The 13,672-nt window shown below is 38.2% G+C and overlaps 1 protein-coding gene across 3 annotated transcripts in view; it reads left to right on the forward strand.

Moving 5' to 3' along the window:
- Nucleotides 1–13,672, forward strand: part of TP53I11 (tumor protein p53 inducible protein 11) — a 373,245-nt gene that overhangs the window by 330,541 nt on the left and 29,032 nt on the right. The window lies entirely within an intron of this gene.

A 13,672-nucleotide genomic window follows, 5' to 3' on the forward strand; every position in this document is an offset into this window, starting at 1 on the left:
TGGCTGGATGTGTTCTAGGGGAGGCTAGACAACCATCTGTTGAGGATGCTTTAATTTGGATTCCTGCACTTGATTGTCTAAACATTCCCTCCCAGGCCTTTGATTCTGTGAGTCAGGCTCACCAGCGTTTAACCATGAATTTTTAAAATTAGAAGTGGGAATCCTATGTCTCTTTCCACCTGAGTGAACTACAATTTTTATTGAACTACTGCGTTCATGGCCAAGGATGTGGGATGCCAGGAACTACAATTCAGCATATTTGGAGGAACTGTTTCCCCAGCTATGCTTTAAATATGACTGTACTCAGCAGAGTCTTAAGATCTGGCCTTATATTAAAAGATATAAATAAATATCAATGTCAACTTGTCATGAATGCATCTGTAAAGCAGTAAGAGGATAAACGGTATAACACCCTCAAGTCATACTTGTGAGATCCTGGAGCTTGTAGTCAAGCCATTATAGAATGGAACAATGATGGTGAACCTTTTTCTTAGGGTGTGCCAAAATACTGTGTTTGTGTGTGTGTGTGTGTGTGTGTGTGTGTGTGTGTGTGCTATTGCACATGCACACATGCCCACACCAATTCAATCCTCCCCCTCCCAGGCTTCAGGAAAGCCTCGGGAGGCTGGGGAGGGCAAAATATGGCCCCAACGGGCCAACCGGAAGTTCAAAAATCAGCTGGCTGGAGCTGACGACTGGCATGGCAACAAATATGGCTCCATGCGCCACCTGAAGCACGTGTGGTATGGGTTCGCCATCATGGGAATTGTTCTAGCTGGGAGAACGCGGGTGGACAGATGGGAGGCGAGCCAGGACTTCAAGCAGCTAACAGCTTTAATGATAACAGGTTGCCAAACGCGGCAGTTCACAATTTGCGCGTCTCAGCTAACTGGCAACAGCTGAGTCCTGTTTGGCAGCTCTTTATATATGCCGGCTGTCAAACAGGGAACCAATCAGCAACAAGCACAGCGCCCTCTAGTGGAACGGACCAGAGGGAAAACTATAATACATAACAGGAATAGAGTAAACAGATGAGATGAATATTTAGCCTGTTGAAAGCTTAACTTTTATGTGCTTAACTTCTGAATGTTGGAGCTCATCTGAAAGAGTGAATGAATAAAGTTAAAATGGGCCCAGATAGTTGAGGATGACAAAACTACTACAAAGTTGTAGAATGGTAAGTTATTACATTCAATCCATCATGGATAAGCTACCCCTTCTGGAAGGCTAAAACTTCTCGCTGCCTGGAAGGACCTATTCTAGGAAAAGATTTTTTCGTTGTCTTCATCCATACACTTACAAAGTCAATTCTTAATCTTACAAACTCTTTGAAAATCCTTTGTAAGAGAGGGAAACTGCTTTGAATAGTTAACTAATATAAGGAGACAGCTGCCCATGTTTAGCCAGGTTTGTTAGCTAAACTAGTAACAAAACTAATTTGAGTTATTCTGAGTGTTTCTTCATCTATCATTATTGATAGAATTGTCCAGAGTTTCTGAAATAACTTTTTCATATCATCTGTTGTCTTCTGTCTCTCTTTCTTTCAAAGCGTGAGAAGAAGGAATGCTCTCTAACATCAAGCTAGCAGAGCTGGAATGCAAAAAGAAGATAAAAGCAATGGCTCAGCGATAGAAAATATAATAGGTTTTCTGGAATAAATGTTGGCATGTCCTAGAATGCAGTATTTGTTAACCTGCACATTAGGTTAAACTAAGATGTGATATGTGCAGATTTAGATGACTGTATGCCCATCCTACCTTGAATGAATGATTGCTGATGCTGAACTCCCTAAGACCTTTGAAAGCAGAAAGCAATTTCGGCTTTTTGTGACTGTAAAATAAAAAGCTTTTTCTTTTAGATAATTTGTATTCCTCAGCTTTACATTTATTATAATCTCTTTTGGATTCACCAGAGGAATCTCAAAGTAGCATTATAACAAATAGTTTTTGAAAAAGTGAAGTTTTCATTTCTACAAATGGTGAATGTCAATAGGAGCAAAATATTGCAATCCTTTGTTTGACCCATCATCTAAAAAACCACCACAAATTTGATAACTTCTGCATTCTGTCTGTTTGATTTAATCATTCCATGAAAAAAGGGCAAGACAAGGGCAAGAAATTGCAGATCTAGAATTCATTAAGCATGAAGAACATTGAAATCTAATATTTAGTAGCCAAAAGTTAGATGTGGTATGTTTCCCAAATAGAACCTCAGCAGGTTTTTACAGAATTTGTCTTAAAAGATACTTTTCTTACTAATGTCTAGTTATTAATGTTTACAAGATCTGATTCAAGCCATCAAGAATCCAGACATGACCTAGTAGGACAAAATAAAGCATATTTAGGATAATTTGCTGAAGCCTTTGTCTGTTAGTGTTATCTTGTGAAGTGTGGGTGTGGGTCTCTAAGCCAAATAGAATAGATGCACATTCATGCAAAGAAGGATCAAAGAGGATTCTTCCTATTTGCATAGTACAGAACAATCTATTTCAATTTCCTCTGTAATATAATATCTAATGAGATTCTTAAGACAAGCCAATATTCTATTCTTCCAGGACCATGTTTAGAATAATGAGACTTGCTTCAAACATCAGATGATTCAACCATCAGTTGACATTTTTGCCATGTGGAGCTAATTTTGCATGCACATGATCATAGGCCATTCATCTAAATATGTTCTCCCGTGAGGATTGCCATTATTTCTGGAAGGAAAGAACGTTCCTTATCTTTAAGGGTAGATCGCACCATTTCAGACATCTTGTTATATCGGGTTCAGACTTGCAAATTGTTCACTGTGCTGTATGGTGCAGGATATTAGAAATGACTAGATGTTTTATACTGTGCCTTGGCCTCCCGTCACTTTTGTACAAAAATGGTTAAATGAGCCTTAGAAAATACAGAGGATTCTTTCTTATGGGAAAGTTGTAAGCATTTGGTTTTGTGGTATTCTCCCAGAATATCCCAAAATGACTGAAAGCATTTATCATGAGCATGTTTATTCAGAGCAGCAACCACCATATTGCCTTCCAGTCTAAAATTTGCACTGAGCTGAGCTATTCCCCAGGGAGAAGAGAGATGCATGTTGCTTTTGCATGCAAGCAAAGGAATTGGAAACATTCTAGGAGCCATGAAAGTTGAGGAAGAATAAGAACCATGTGCAAATTTTAATTTGGAAGAGAGTATTAGTGATTTAGAGAGGCACAATGGCTCAGCAGTTAAAGACTCCGCTAGAAAGCTGACAGACCTGTTCAAGACCCAAGCCCTGCACTATGGGGTGAGCTCCCATTACTTGTGCCATCTCCTGCCCATCTAGTAGTTTGAAAACATGCAAATGTGGGTAGATAAATAGGTACCACTTTGGTGGGAACATAACAATATTCTGTGTGCCTTGGGATATAGTCATGCCAGCCACATCACTATAGAAATATCTTTGGACAATGCTGGATCTCTTGGTAAGAAACAGAGATGAGCACTGCACCCTAGAGACAGATAAGACTTGACAGATGAAACCTTTACTTTATCAGTGATTCAACCACCCTTGCCCCCACCCCTAAATTATTTAGGTCAGACCAATGAAGTGAAAAGAATTCTGAAAAGAAGAATGGCTAACTTGGTAGAAATCATCCTATTTTGATTCAAACCATTCCACTTCTTTGATATCTGATATTACAATATCAAAGCCAGGAAGGACTATAAAACTTTAGATATTAGATTTATAAATTCTTGATTTGATTCTTAATTAAACAAAGCTCAAGAAAGTGACAAACACAAAAATGTGTTACATGAAGAGAACACTTGATAGACTTATCTCAAGAAAACATATCAGTAAAGGCATCTGACATAAAATATCTTTCATTTCATATGACAGACTAATTGTTCCAGCATCTGTTGGGAGGCAAACTCTACCAGGCATGGTCCTTCTGGGAAAATGCTGGTTTGTCTTGCTGACAACTTTCTCTTTCAGAATGTAGAAGGCATAAGAAAATCAGCATCATGCCCCATAATAGGATACATTCATAGATTTTGACTCTGCAGACACTTAAACTTGTATTTGAGAACATTCTTGGCAGAAGCTCACTGATATAACATGCCTAGACCAGTTTCTTCAACTGAAACTAGAATGATGCCAAACACACATAGAAGAACCACAGTGTAAATACATATTAATCAAAGTCCATATACTGATTTGTGCTCCAGGATTGAAATAGTGTTTTTTTCTCCGTTTTTTTTAAATCAGTTGGCATTTGGCCATTTTCTTCAAGACCATTGAATTCATGTGGCTTCAGTTGGTTCTCCTGAGGATTGCTGATTTTTGGTTCGTTAGCTCCATTTCTGACAATCTTCATTTGATGCTACTTAACAGGAAAGTCTGGGGCACTGGAGAAAGAATTTAGGATACTGGAAGAAAATGTGATGCCAGAGATCTTCATTTTAGGAAAAACTAAAACTAAATAAAATCAAAAATGTATCTCACACTTCAAAAAAGCAGATATTAATAAACTAAAACAATGCTAAGTCTTCTTCAACTATATATTTCCACCAGGTAATTTTGAAGAGTCCACCAAAGGTTATAAAAGGTGCCTTCAGAATGATTATATTTCCAACATATACCATTATACATATTTGACAATTTATTAGGTGTTAAATACCAATGATGTATCATCTTGCAGAAATTCTTTTTCAGATTATAGCTCAAAATGAATTTCATGTTTTCCCACTGATCTAGCATTATTATATCATTTTGCCCACTTAATTACAGTCTTTAATATATTCACTTTTAATAAAAGTCCATAGGCATCTTGACATGCTCATTGTCAGTACATAAATCCAATTCAAATTCAGTTTTCTCATTTATAAAACCAAAATTCTTCTTATCCAATTTAAATGTTTCTAATAACTGCATATAAAAAAACCACTGACATATGAAATCCTCCTTTTCCAATATTTCCCTTTGTTTAATTTAAAGTCTCTCTTTATGAAAGCCAATAAATCAAGTTTGTGTGGCTATTATTTCTCTTGAAAAGCTTCAAAAGATAAGCCAATACTTTATGAGGATTTTTTCATATTCCTGGTACATTGTTTAAGGCACTTGAACAGATTAAATATTGAGAATATACAGTATAATAATTGATCAAACTCCAATTTAAATAATTTAAAGGTGTGATATTCTTCCAGAATCTGATTTTACTGTATACATCAAAAACTTCTTTTACTTCCTATTCTAACCCTGAAATGTAATTCTCTTTTTTTCAAAGATGCATAGGCTATTATCGATCCGCTTGTAACCCATCTATTTGAAAAATATATGTATATGTCACCGTGAAAGACCAAAATTGGTGAATGTCGACATTCACCGGTGAATGTTGGTGAATGTCGACATTCACCGGTGAATGTCGACACATACCAATTTCGGTCTTTCACGGTGACATATATATAACGAGTCAGCGTAACACTTTACTTTTGCTTTTCCATTCGCGGTCCTGGAAACTACTCGTTCTAACCACGCAGGATCGCAGGTTTTTTTTTTAAAAAGTCCGCAAATAGAAGACACTTCAAAGGAAGCGAGGAGCCGAGGTATTAGGGTAAGGGGATTAGGGTAAGGGTGTCGAGAGGATAAGGGTATTTTCGGACATACACCAAGCGACTAGGTGAATGTCGACATTCACCGGTGAATGTCGACATTTACCAATTTCGGTCTTTCACGGATACACCAAGTGACTATGTGAATGTCGACATTCACCAGTGAATGTCGACATTCACCAGATTTCGGACTTTCACAGTAACATATATATCTTATTGTTTTACCTAAAGAAATATTAAAATGCCATCATTTAGTTCAATTGAATCATTGTTGTGGAATAGGCTTAATCAAGTATTAATTATGCTTATTTGAATATAACTCTCACCCTTTCTACTCTCAATATTTGTGCCAAGAGCATTCCAACTATGGAACTCTGCCCCCCCGCCCCAAAATCTGACGCCAGTTCAGTAATGAATGAAAAATTAAAATCTTTCTCTACAATTAATTGGATTATGTGTAATCCCCAAATCAAACCAGATATATAAAATGTCAATTTATCTTTGGTTCCAAAAGTCTGAATTTTTACAATAATTTTTTTTATTAGCAAATTTTATAATAAATCCTTTGTGCCCCAAATGCCACATTCAGCTGTAAAATTAGGAGTTCTTAATTACATTTTCAATCCTTCTGCTAATTATCAGATTTTCTACTTATTTGAATCTGATCAACCCAGCCTATAATCAAAAGATATTTTTCATCATGGAACATATAAATGTCTCCTGAAAAAACAACTTCAGGCTGTATTATCATCAATTTATGAAATATCCTCCTCCATTTTATGCCTCTCAACACTGTTCTATTTCATAAAGCAAATATTGTTTGACAAAACATCTCACAGTATCAGTTATATTCTTTTCTAGAATGGAAATAGGTTTGGATAAAGTCTTAGTTAAAGTACAAAGTTCAAAAAGGAGTTGGGTAGAAATTACAGTATTACCCTCATTATATAGAATGACTCACCCATGGAAGTATAGATGGCTTTAACTCTCCTTGTTTTTCACAAGCAAATTAAAGTCCTATTGCAATGAACTTTTGCCCATTTATCCCTAAATAAAAGATAAAAAGTAAAAAATTGCTAAAACATATGAAGAACGGTTGCAGGAACTGGGTATATCTAGTTTAATTAAAAGGAGGCCTAAGGAAGACATGATAGCAATGTTCCAATATCTCAGGGGTTGCCACAAAGAAGAGGGAGTCAAACTATTCTCCAAAGCACCTGAGGGTAGAACAAGAAGCAATGGGTGGAAACTAATCAAGCAACTTAGCACTGAGGAGAAATTTCCTGACAGAACAATTAAGCAGTGGGACTACTTGCCTCCAGAAGTTGTGAGTGCTCCAACAGTAGAAGTTTTAAAGAAAATGTCGGATAACCATTTGTCTGAAATGGTATAGGGTTTCCTGCCTAAGCAGGGAGTTGGACTAGAAGACCTTCAAGGTCCCTTCCAACTCTGTTATTCTTAATGACAAATGCTAAAAATAGGCAAAGAAAAAAAGAAAGAAAAAACCCAGAATTGTGACTGTCATATTTTTTAAAAAGTCACGTATAACATAAATGAATAAACCACAAAATAAATAATTAAATAAGTAAAACTAATATTAAGATTGGAATAAACTAATTCTGCAATGATTAGGCAACAGAAGCTCATTTTCTTTCCCTGATAAGCCGCAACCCCTTAAAAAAAGAAAAGGGGATAAAGGGATAAAGATGGCTCATTCCGTATTTATATGATAATGTAGGAAATTATCCCTCCACTCATACAACTAATTTCTCAATGGATGGTGGTAGAGTTCCTGTCACAGTCTGAATATCAACCGACAGTCGACAGTAATTTCAGGATCATAGATCTTCCTTGACCAATATCTCAGGATAGCCAGAAATGTACAATACAAGGACAAAATCAAGGACAAAATTGCCTAGCCTTAATATGTTCTTGATGAAACTTTATGGTTACCATATTCCCCCAACTTTTCAGGAAATACCATTAGATTTTTCTTTACCTTATATTCAATAACTTTTACATTCCTGGCTCTGCTTGCAATACATTAATCATGATTAGAAAGACTTCTACAACCACAGGTTTAGGACTGCAAAGATAGTTATACTCTGAAGGCAAGTGAAAAACTGAAACAAGCATTTCATCATGATTTACATACTCTGAATGCATTTCTCAGTAGCATTTGCAGGGGGTTGTTTATCTTTCTATAAGGAAAATTTAGAGCATGGTTTTTCCCTACATGCTTGATTTTGTCTTAATATTGCTTAACATCTGGCTATTTTTGCTCTTAAAAAATCATTTCCCCAGTAGATCTACTTTACCAGCATCTTCGGAAAGTCATCCCACTATCCCTCTGTTATTTCAGACTAGCACTTCATTGGCTTTTTTTGGCACTTTCTGCACACTGCTGGTTCATACTTGAGTCATAGTCCACTAGGACACTAGCTCCCTCTCAACAGTTAGAGCCAGCAGTGTGCCAAAGCTTCCAAAAGAGTCAAAGCAGACCTAGGTTTTATCAACAGAGTGTTAGCATCAAGACAATGAGAAGTGATAGTAGCGCTTTACATCATGCTGGTGAGACCACATCAGCATGGAATACTGTGTCTAGTTCTGGTTATCATGATACAAAAAATATGTTGAGACCCTGGAAAATGTGCAGAGAAGGGAAACAAAGGCAATAAAGGGTATGGAAGCTAAATTGCATGACGAATGGTTGAGGGACCTAGCCTTCAGAAGAGAAGGATGGAGGGGGGCATGATAGCTGCCTTTCAGTACTTGAGAAGCTGTCATGAAGAATGGCTTGATTAATTCTCTGGGGCATGAAGACAAGAAGTATCAGGTACAAGCTTGTCAAAGAGAGATAAAACCTAGAAGTAAGGATAAATTTTATGACAGTAAGAGCAATGAATCAATGGAATAGCTTGCATCCTAGAATTGTGGGTGGTCTGTCACTTGATGTTTTCAAATGTAGACTGGAGAACCATTTTATTGGGATGGTATAAGACTCCTGCCTTTATCAGGGGGTTGGATTAGAAGACCACCAAGGTCCCTCCCAGCCTTATGATCCTATGAATTCTTTGACCTCATCAATTAATTTCTGGTAACTTTACTAACCACTCAACATTTGTTCTGAATCATATGAAAATATTAAAAGGAATTTCTGCTGTGAAAATCACTCTCCACAGAGAGATTTCAAAGCGTTTCAGCAAAGTCAGCCACAGCTGTGGGGGTTGTCCAGGAGAAGCCATCTGTTCCATGGGAGGAGGTGAGAGAAAAGAAGAAAAACTACACCTTGTATTGACAAGGCCTTTTATCTGTCCAAAATTTAAAGAGTGACAAAAAAAAGACAGACTTCTTCTTGTTGTTTTTTTGATTATCAGTTTTCTTCACTGCAGTCAAAAGTGTTGTTTTCACAACTTGCTGAAAGAGAGAAATAACTATCTCAACAAACCCCCATCTTGCTAGGATTCCTGACAATTAATTAGTTACGTTGACAATCATATTCAAAAAGTTCTCACCAATGGATGCTCATCAAATTGAACAGAGGTATCAAATAGAGCAGTGAATTGGTGAATCTTTTCTGCATCAGGTGCCAAAATGGGAGCAGGCAAGTCCATGTGGGGAGCACCATAAACTGGAAGAGCAGTTCCCCAGTGTGCATGTGCATGCCGCGAAGCTAAGTTTTCAGTTTTTAGCATGTGCATGTGTGCCTGTCACCTGGTCTTCCATTTTATGGCCAGCCAGCTGGTCTTCACACATGCATGCATGCACCAGAAACTGGAAGCTCAGCTTCCTGTCACATGCACTGTTCTTCTGGTTTCTGGCCTCCAAATCACATGAAGACAAGCTGGCCGGCACACATGTGTGTGCTGGAACCCGGAAGAGTAACAGGCAATGGCTGACATGGCTCTGTGTGCCACTTCCAGCATGTGCACCATAGGTTCACCATCACAGAAATTGAGGGTCAGAAGGATTAGTCATTCAGTATTTTCATTAATAAACTGGATGAAGAAATGGAGAGATGGGGAAATAAGCTGAAAAGTAGCAGGAAAAACAATTGCAATGTCATTCAGTTTAGGAATGAAAAATCAAATGCACATAGGTGATCATCATTCCTCAGAAGAATTGCAGTTGGAAGCTATATCAACCGAAGTAACATTTCCAAAACACCCGTAGATTCTCCTCTTCATATCACAGCTGATTCTGAATTGGAGAAGCGATTTCCCCATGAGATCCCCATGTAGGAAATCTTTTAATCCTTTACAAATCACTGTAAGCAAAAGGCTGTTGCCAAAATCTCCCACCCCCTCAGGGACTCTAAATTCCCAATCAGTTTGGGAATTTCCTTATTTTCTGGACCTATCCACTGAGAAAAATGTAAGACTTTAGTAAAAATGGACTTGAGTATTGTATATGTGGGAGAACAACAGCCATAGATAACTAAATAGTATCTGACGGTAATAACCTTTAAGCAACACTAGGATAATAAAATAGACCAGGCTGAATCTCCTATGTCTTGCAAGGGCATTAGAGCTCTCACACATACATGCAGAACAGTGAGTAGGGTTACACCCATAGAGGTGCAGGCCTTTATGGAAAAAAATAAACTACTCCTAGAAAAACCAGAAGATATCCCAGTAGATGCACAAGACAAAGGAGGGGCCGGAGCACTGCCAACGAGGGGAGATGGGGCGACATCAAGAAAGCTCAGATCACACAAATAAGTAAGAAAATCCACATGACATAAATTGATCGAAATTATTAATGAATTTATCACACTGACTATATGTTATTATGTAATATTTGAATGCTATGCAAATGTACACCATGAGTCTGGATGGGGGGTATACCTACCGCAGTTTGCGGCTGCCACAATTTGTAACTTTCCCCATACCTTTTCCTTTTGTAAAACACCAAAAAATCAATAAAACTTTGTTTTTTTTAAAAAAAAAGAACAGTGAGTAGGGTGCAGTGTCTCATATTGCTTGGCTTTAAAAAAAGCTGAAAAACAATCTTCCTTCCTTCCTTCCTTCCTTCCTTCCTTCCTTCCTTCCTTCCTTCCTTCCTTCCTTCCTTCCTTCCTTCCTTCCTTCCTTCCTTCCCAAACTGGAGACTTAAAAAACTTACTTACTGTACTTACCTACCTACCCACCAAAGAACTTACCTACCTACCTACCTACCAAACTGGTTGGGAATTTGGAGACCTGAAGTCCCCAACAATCTGAAGGGTATAGCTTTAGGAGAGTGTTTTTCATCAAAATGGCCATTTTTCTTTGTTTTGCTATTTTATTCAGTTTGCCTAATTCAGTGCCCATAAATTATCTCTTGCTCCTTTTTAAATTAACTTCAGTGGAATGATTAACATTCTTCATGCTGTATCAGTGTTTCTGTTAATTGCTTTGAAATATATGTTTTTAAGATTATATCTATTACTTAAGGAGACAAAATTGTATTGGGTAGATTTTATATTCTATTTTCCTATCTTTTCTAATTGCTTTAAAAGTTTTGTAGTCCAAGCTATTGTATTGCATCTAATTTTAAAATGCCTAAAGAAATTTGTCCTCAATTAGGGGGGTGGGTGAAGTTTTAGGGTATTAAAAGAAAATTAGGACAGGAATAAATTATTGCGCTATAGCATTTTAATGGGATTTTTATGTTTTTTAACAGATTTACCAAATGGGGTGCTCTCTAGATCTATGAATTTCAATATATGTAAATCTTGTCTACCTTAGGAAGTCTATGTTGCATGTAAATTGGGAAATTTAGATTTTTGTTTCTAGAACAACTTTTTTTTTTCACACGGATGCTGTGGTGTAGTTTTAAAAGGCTTTCTCATTTGAGGTGTCATTCAATTATGTGGACTTCATCTCTTGTCATTCTTCAGCCAGTAAGGCTATTGCCGAGAATTTTGGGAGCTGAAAGTCACATATCTGGTGGGAGCAAAATTGGAAAGGTGCTTTAGAGAAATGAATCCCACTGCTAACTGGATTTCACACAAGAAACCTCCACCTTTGCTTGCTCTGTCAAGGTGTTGTCTGTATTTTTCTATGAAGATGACATTCTGGGTATTTCTCTCTCTCTGTGTCTCTCTCTGTCTCTGTCTCTCTGTCTCTGTCTCTGTCTCTCTCTCTCTCTCTCTCTCTCTCTCTCTCACACACACACACACACACACACACACTGTGTGTGTGAGAGAGAGAGAGAGAAAGAAAGGGGGAGAGAGAGAGAAAGAGAGGGGGAGAGAAAGAGAAAGAGAGAGGGGAGAGAGAGAGTGTGTTCTCCATTGCTGGATCTCTGTGGTTAATGGAAGAAAGCGCTTTTCTAATATGAATTATAATTAATCTATGGAAACTAAAATGAAGCCAATTTCCGAAGCATATTTGCTTAAAAATTAATTCCAAAAGAATGGAGATATTTCTGTAAAAAATAATCACAAGAAATGTTCATATGATTTCTTAATTTTAAATTCCAGACTGTGTAGCTCAGTACTGCCCCATTTCTGCCGCCCCCATTTTTCTTCATGGTCCCATAGTCTCTCACAAATAGGCTTACGTTACCATCATAATCACCCGATTTTAATTTATGTAATCTCTCTCTGCATCTTGGCCATGGGGGCACCCTGGCATGACTAAATGCTATACTTTCTTGTCTTTAAAATAGAACTGGAAACAGCAAACCTCCTATAAGTCTTTTGGAATCATAAACCTCCCCCACTTTCTATGAGCTGGAGGGAAGACAGGCTCTTGGCTGATAACAAAGCTTCCCACACCCACTATAATTAATAAGATGAAGCACACAAAGCAGCTGCCTTCAGTGGATTTCAATAACTGCCCTGTCTTGTTTCAGAACCCAAGAAGTCTGCAGATACCAAAAAAACCACATTAATCTGCAACACATCTCCCTCCAGATGTATTAGGAATACAGCCCCCAGAATTCTCAGCCAGCTTGGCCAGAGATGACCACAACTTATCTAGATGATTCCAAAGTGGTAATAGCTGCTCTTCAAGGACATGAACTAATGCTTGATGCAAGGTTTCTATTCTTGCAGCAGCTGCCTTAGAATAGTGGTTAGGGACTTGTGGTGTCTGGTGTCTAGTAAATGCCAAGTTGGGGAAAGTTGGGTCAGAGTATTAGATAATAAAATAGAAATCCTGGTTCCCACCCTACTTCCTAGGTAGGATTCAAATAATTTAACAACTGGTTCTCTGCTCTAATGATTTCCTTCAACAACCAGTTCACCAAACTGCTCAGAAAGTTAACAACCGGCTCTCCCGAAGTGGTACAAACTGGCTGAATCCTACCACTGCCCCTAGGACAAGAGTATCAAACTGGCGACCCATGGGCCGGATGCGTAACTGTAGGCTACACCCCAGTGGTGGGTTGCTAACTGGTTTACTACCAGTTTGCTCGTGCTCGCACATGCGCTCATGCATGCAAGCAATGCTTCTGTGAATGCACAGAAGCATCCAGGTGGGTGGGCAGAGCCTCCCACTGCTGCCACTACCGGTTCAGCTGAACCGGGAGCAACCCACTTCTGTTACTCCCACCCCAGTTCCGCGAAGGAGAAAAAAGTCTCGAAATGTGATGGCAACGCGGCGAGTTTGACACTCATGCCCTAGAATTTTAAATTTACTGTTAGCTTGAGCAAATCTCTCTCTGGCCTCGTAGAAAAACTTTGACCATTATTGAAATAAAATTGGAGTGCATGTATTAGTGTTCATAAAGTGCTAGGGTTATGCACAAAGGTTTTATTTTGACAGTGGTTCAAGAAAAGTAACCCTTGCGTTTTCCCAGCAAGAGCCTCATGTGTTCAGCTACTGTTTTGAAAGTAGATAGATTGAATGATGCTGATGAGTCCAACCTTGGTTTTTCACTGAGGCAGAGTAGAGTAATGGGCCAATATTTTCAGTGCCAGGATGGTGTGCAATATCTTTGTGAGGCAAGGCATTTCACTGAGGCAGAGCCCTGTGATTACACACACATGCACACACACACACACACACACACACATACACACACACCGTTTTTGAGCTGAATCCTATGCCTGAGTGTTTTGTTGCTGTTGCTTCTCAGACTAAGAAGCATGAAAAAGCTGATCT

This window comes from Natrix helvetica, assembly GCF_964273705.1.
Source record: "Natrix helvetica genome assembly, chromosome: 1".
In the NCBI taxonomy this organism is placed as follows: Eukaryota; Metazoa; Chordata; class Lepidosauria; order Squamata; family Natricidae; genus Natrix; species Natrix helvetica.